We start from the raw sequence: 6,000 nt of genomic DNA on the forward strand, positions 1-6,000 counted from the left end.
AGGGAGGACAAACTGAACTACTATCTAGACATCCTATGTAGTCAGTTGGCCGCTGCCTATGTGCGCCATCACCCATCCTCACTCAGGTCTGACCAGTGGGGCCCCTTGCACTTATGTTCCACTGCTATGGCTGCTGGGTGTGGGGGGTGGGGTGGCAGGAGCAGTACCAGCTCCATCAACAGCAACTTAAGTCCAGCAGCCGCATGTAGACATAGAGTAGAAACTGAACCAGCAGGTTGTTGCATACTTGTCCACCCTGCCACCCCACATAGAAGATCCCCTGGACTACTGAGAAGCCAAACTCTATTTGTGGCCACAACTGGCCGAGTTTGCCATGGACAAGCTTTCCTGCCCAGCCAGCAGTGTGGCATCAGAGCGGGTGTTTAGTGCGGCGGGAGCCATAGTTACCCCAAGGAGAACTCGCGTGTCCTCCCAAAGTGTAGAGAAACTGACCTTTGTGAAAATGAATCAGGTGTGGATCAACCAGGGTTTTCAAACACCAATGCATGATGCATCACCCATGGTGCCACACAAACACTGGCTACCTGCTTCAGCTACTATTCTGATGCTGCCACCCGCCTGATGCCACACCTGCTGCCAGGTGCTCCTACTGTCAGCCCCCATCTTCACCTGGTACTGGTATTGCCCCCCACCTACCCACTCTGTCTCTGGACCACTCTGTGGTCTCCTCATGCTGCTGCCCCTTCATCACTCTGTGATCTCCTCATGCTACTGCCACCTTCCCACTATGTCACTGGGCCATTCTGTGGTCTTCTCATGCTGCTGCCACTTCACGACTCTGTGGTCTCCTCATGCTGTTGCCACCTCAACACTATGTCACTGGGACACTCTGTGGTCTCCTCATGCTGCTGCCACATCACCACTCTGTGGTCTCCCCATGCTGCTGCCACATCACCACTATGTCTCTGAGCCACTCTGTGGTCTCCTCATGCTAATGCCACTACACCACTCTGTGGTCTCATCATGCTGCTGCCACATCACCACTATGTGGTCTCCTCATGCTGCTGCCACATCACTACTCTGTGGTATCCTGATGCTGCTGCCACATCACCACTATGTCACTGGGCCGCTCTGTGGTCTGCTCATGCTGCTGCCACCTCACCACTATGTCATTGGGCCACTCGGTGGACTTGTCATGCTGTTCCCACCCTCCCTACTTCATGACTGGGCCACTATTTTGCCTTTCTGGCCTGGTTGACATCATTTATTTAACCCTTCTTCTGATCTGTCAAAAGGAAGGAAAAATGAAACGCACAATGGATCCTGTCTATGTAGCAGCTGTAAGGCCTGTATGGTCCCATCAGATTTATCAGGGTTATGATTTAGTAGCCAAAAGTAGGAGTGGATACAAAACACAGAAGACATGCAAATATTCCATTCACGTGTCACCTCTGTTTTGGATCCACTCCTGTTTTTTTGGAATTTAGCAATACTGATTGATTACTGACAAAATACTGACCGAGTGAAGGCAGATACTCAACAGACAGTTTTTTGGGGGTTATTGTTCTGACGGATCAGAGGATGGGCAAAATAATCAGTGACGTCAACACAAACTTACTGCTGACACCCTCTCCACTCTGTCGGGGGGCTCTACTTGTATAATCATTTATTAGAACAGGTTCTATAGACATCTATGTGGAATCAGCTGACAACGGTGTAAAAGGAGTGCGCTTCTTCTTGATGCTAACATTGACCTGTAAGGCTGAGTTCACATATGAGTTATTTGGCCAGTTTTGGCACCATAACTGCCCAAATAAGTGAAGTGTGCAGTGATTCCAAGAGCAATGCCTGTCATGTGCGTGTCATAGTGACTCACAGTATTGTTTCACTACCACAGCAGACTCCCTATACGTGTTACTGCAAGGCACAGTGTTCTACACGACTATACAGGCTCTCTGCAGCCAGGAAATAGCTGTTTTTAAAAGCGATTTGCCACAAATAAATTCAGATCGAATCAAATCTTTTCGGAAAATTCGGCAAACCGACCAAATAGAATTTTTGAGAAATTCACTCATCTCTACTGGCAATTAGAGCTCATTGATGTTATTACTCTGTTTATGAGCAAATTTAAATAGTGATGAATTCTTTGTAGCATGGTTTGTTCTCATGCTAGAATTAACCATTGCACAATGAGTAGACTGTGCCATGATAGGATGCATGTGATCACTGGCAATGCTCACAAATAAATACTCAACTGGTATTAAGTGGTCAAATGTGTGGCTAAAAATATAGATAATATTAAGGTATTGCCCCTTATTAAGTACATCTTCACCTCCAACCAGAAGTATAGACATAAGGTATGGTGGATCTAAAGAGTTATATGTGTTTTGGCACTATTATGTGAATAGCTTTGGAAGACACACCATTTGAAATGTCAAGCCACACATTTTGTGACCAACAATCCTACCTCAGTCAAAGTCACTCAGATGACATTTGTCCATAATTTTGCTGTTTGGGGTGAAACGCTGTATGCCTAGGCCAACCTCTTGGTCATGCAATTGTGTTATTATTTCTAATACGTGGAGTTGGTAACAAATGATAATTACTTGAAAAGGGTTGCCAAGTGTGGACAACCCCTATCAATAGATAGTTTGAGTATGACAGACCGAGAAGCACCCCTGTATTGCATGCAAAAGAGCTAAAAGAGCCTACAAAAATGAGTGGATTAAAGTAGATTCTTTGAGGAACATATGAACCTACTAAAGTAACCCATGAGTGTATGAATCTGTTCAACTAAACCAATCTGCTACAGGTAAACCTATTCAAAAGGCCACCTCTTTGAGAAGACCAGTCCTTAGCTATATCAGATTCTCTGACAGACTTTCAGTTCCACCTTATTTTATGCATACTGTCTATCCAAACATTTGTAAAACCACACTCCTAGAAGACCACTCATGCATACAGATTATTTATATTTTGGGTTATTCATTAATATGATTATAATACACATATTTTATTTTATTTAAATTCCATTTTGTATTTGTTAGCTTGAACAGCCGTTAAATGTTCCAGGAACTTAAATGTTAAATCATGAGAACCACTAGCAAGCACAGAGAAAATAGAGGCCTAATATTTCACTAATATTTATTTGGGAGACTGCCCAAGATGTCATGGAGTTGGATGTAATATCACATGTGTCAGCAACGGGGGATAAAATTATGACTTCTATTAAAATCCTGGAGGAAAGATACTGTATCTCCCAGGAGAAGCCATCTAAAATTGGATGAAAAATGATTATCTAACTACTTCGGTTTAAAGAAATTAAATTTCTTAAATGTGTTCATATTGTTGTACTTCTATCAGCAAAATATACAATCTGCAAAACAAATTGCATTTAGAGCAGAGTGTTTCTAAGTAAGTATATATATATATGATAGTGTACAGTATAGAGAAAGAAAATAATATGTGAAAGAAACATTGGCTTTGATTTAATTTTGAGCCATATTTTATCACATTAAATTAGATGATAGATAGATAGATAGATAGATAGATAGATTCATACCCCTTAAAGTTTGCCACATTTTTTCACATTATACCCACAAACTTTAATGTATTTTATTGGGCTTTTATGTGATAGACCAACACAAAGTAGCAAGTACCCGTATGTGTGAAGTGAAAAGAAAATGCTACATGGTTTTCCAAATTTTTAATAAATAAAAATCTGAAAAGTGTGGCGTGCATTTGTATTGAACCCCCTGTACTCTGATACCCCAAAATAAAACCCAGTGTGTCCAATTACCTTCTTAAGTTACCTAATTAGTAAATATAGTCCACCTGTGAGTCATTTATTTTCAGTATAACTGCCATGGGCGTAGCTATAGGGGGTGCAGAGGTAGCAGTCGCTACCAGGCCCAGGAGCCTGAGGGGGCCCAAAGACCCTTGTGCCACATAAGAAGACACACAACGCACTGAGGGATGGGGGGCCCAAGCTGAACTCTTGCACCAGGGCCCATGAGCCGTTAGCTACGCCCCTGATAACTGCATATGTTCTGTGAAAGCCTCAGAGGTTTGTTAAAGAACATTAGTGATCAAATGGCATAATGAAGACCAAGGAACACACTAGGTAGGTCAGGGATAAAGTTATGGAGTAGTGTAAAGCAGAGTTAGGTTATTAAAAAAATAACCTAAGCACTGAACATCTCACAGAGCACTGTTCAATCCATCATACGAAAATGGAAGGAGTATGGCACAACAGCAGACCTACCAAGACCTACCAGACATGGCCATCCACCCAAACTGACAGCCTAGGCAAGGAGAGCACTAGTAAGAGAAGGAGCCAAGAGGCTAATGGCCACTTTGGAGGAGCTGCAGAGATCTCCAGCTCAGGTGAGAGAATCTGTCAAGAGGAAAATTATTAGTCATGTAATCAAAAAATCTGGCCTTTTGGAAGAGTGTCAAGAAGAAAGCCATTTTTGAAAGCAATCCATAAGAAGTCCTGTTTGCAGTTTGCCAGCAGCCATGTAGGACATGTGTAAGACAGAGCAGACATGTGGAAGAGGGTGCTTTGGTCAGAACTTTTTGGCCTAAATGCAAAATGAACACACCATCCCCAACATGAAACATGGTGATGGCAGCATCATGCTGTGAGGATGTTTTTCTTCAGCAGGGACAGGGAAGCAGGTCAGAGTTGAAAACTTATTAGAGACAGCAAAAGACTTGAGACGGGGGCAGAGATTCAACTTCCAGCAGGACAACGACCCTAAACACACAGCGAGAGCTAGAATGGAATGGTTTGAGATCAAAACATATTCATGTGTTAAAATGGCCCAGTCAAAGTCCAGACCTAAATCCCATTAAGAATCCATGGCAAGACTTGGAAATTGCTGTTCACAGATGGTCTCCATCCAATCTGAATGAGATTGAGCTATTATGCAAAGAAGAATGGGCAAAAATTTCGGCCTCTAGATGTGCAAAGCTGGTAAAAAAATTCCCAAATAGACTTGCAGCTGTAATTGCAGCAAAAGGTGGTTCTACAAAGTATTGACTTAGGTAGGCTGAATACAAATGCAAGACACACTTCCCACATTTTTATTTATAAAAACTTTTGAAAATCATGTATCATTTTCTTTTCAATTCACACATACTTGCTACTTTGTGTTGATCTGTCATATAAAATCCCCCAAAAATACATAAAAGTTTGTGGGTGTAACGAGAAAAAATGGTTCATAAGTTTATGGGTTATGAATACTTTTTAAAGGCACTGTAGATAGACAGACATATTCTTTACATATAGATAGACAAACAGATAAATATTGTAGATAGATTGATTTTTATATAGACATAGGTAGAAAGACAGATTGTTTATAGGTAGATAGATAAATAGATAGATAGATAGATAAATCCCAGAAAATCCACATCACTTCCTTTAGTAAAACGTGTAGTTTTTTCACCAATAGCAACGTTTCGTTTCGTACACTGGAACCTTTCTCAAGCAGTGATATATATCATTGCTTGAGAAAGGTTCCAGTGTGCGAACCGAAGCGGTGCTATTGGTGAATAAACTACACGTTTTACTAAAGGAAGTGCCGTGGACTTTCTGGGATTTATTGATATTGGAAGTTTGGATCGCTTCATCAGCTGCTGGCACCCGCTACCACATAATACTGCTGTGCTGTTCATGCTTTCTTGGAACACTATTAGATAGATAGATTTAGCAGCTTCAACCATAGGGCAAACTGTGCCATATTCAAACACTGACATACACTCTTGAAGAATGGTACTTACGCTGCTTCAAACCTGTGGCCTTTAGGGTGCATAAAAGTCGACATCGGCTGGCATGAAATGACACCTGTGCCATGCCATTGACCTTGTTTACTAGTGTGTTGCGCTATTACTGTGTGGAGATTCTAAGGGGAACTTGATGCCATTAAGGGATATTTTCTACAGTGGATCTCAAAGGGATGCCCTGTTAATGTGTAGGGCACAGATGGGAGCACTGTTATTTTGTGGGGTACTATTGCCATTTGGGGCACTCTATGT

Source organism: Bufo bufo, chromosome 4 (genome assembly GCF_905171765.1).
Source record: "Bufo bufo chromosome 4, aBufBuf1.1, whole genome shotgun sequence".
Lineage (NCBI taxonomy): Eukaryota > Metazoa > Chordata > Amphibia > Anura > Bufonidae > Bufo > Bufo bufo.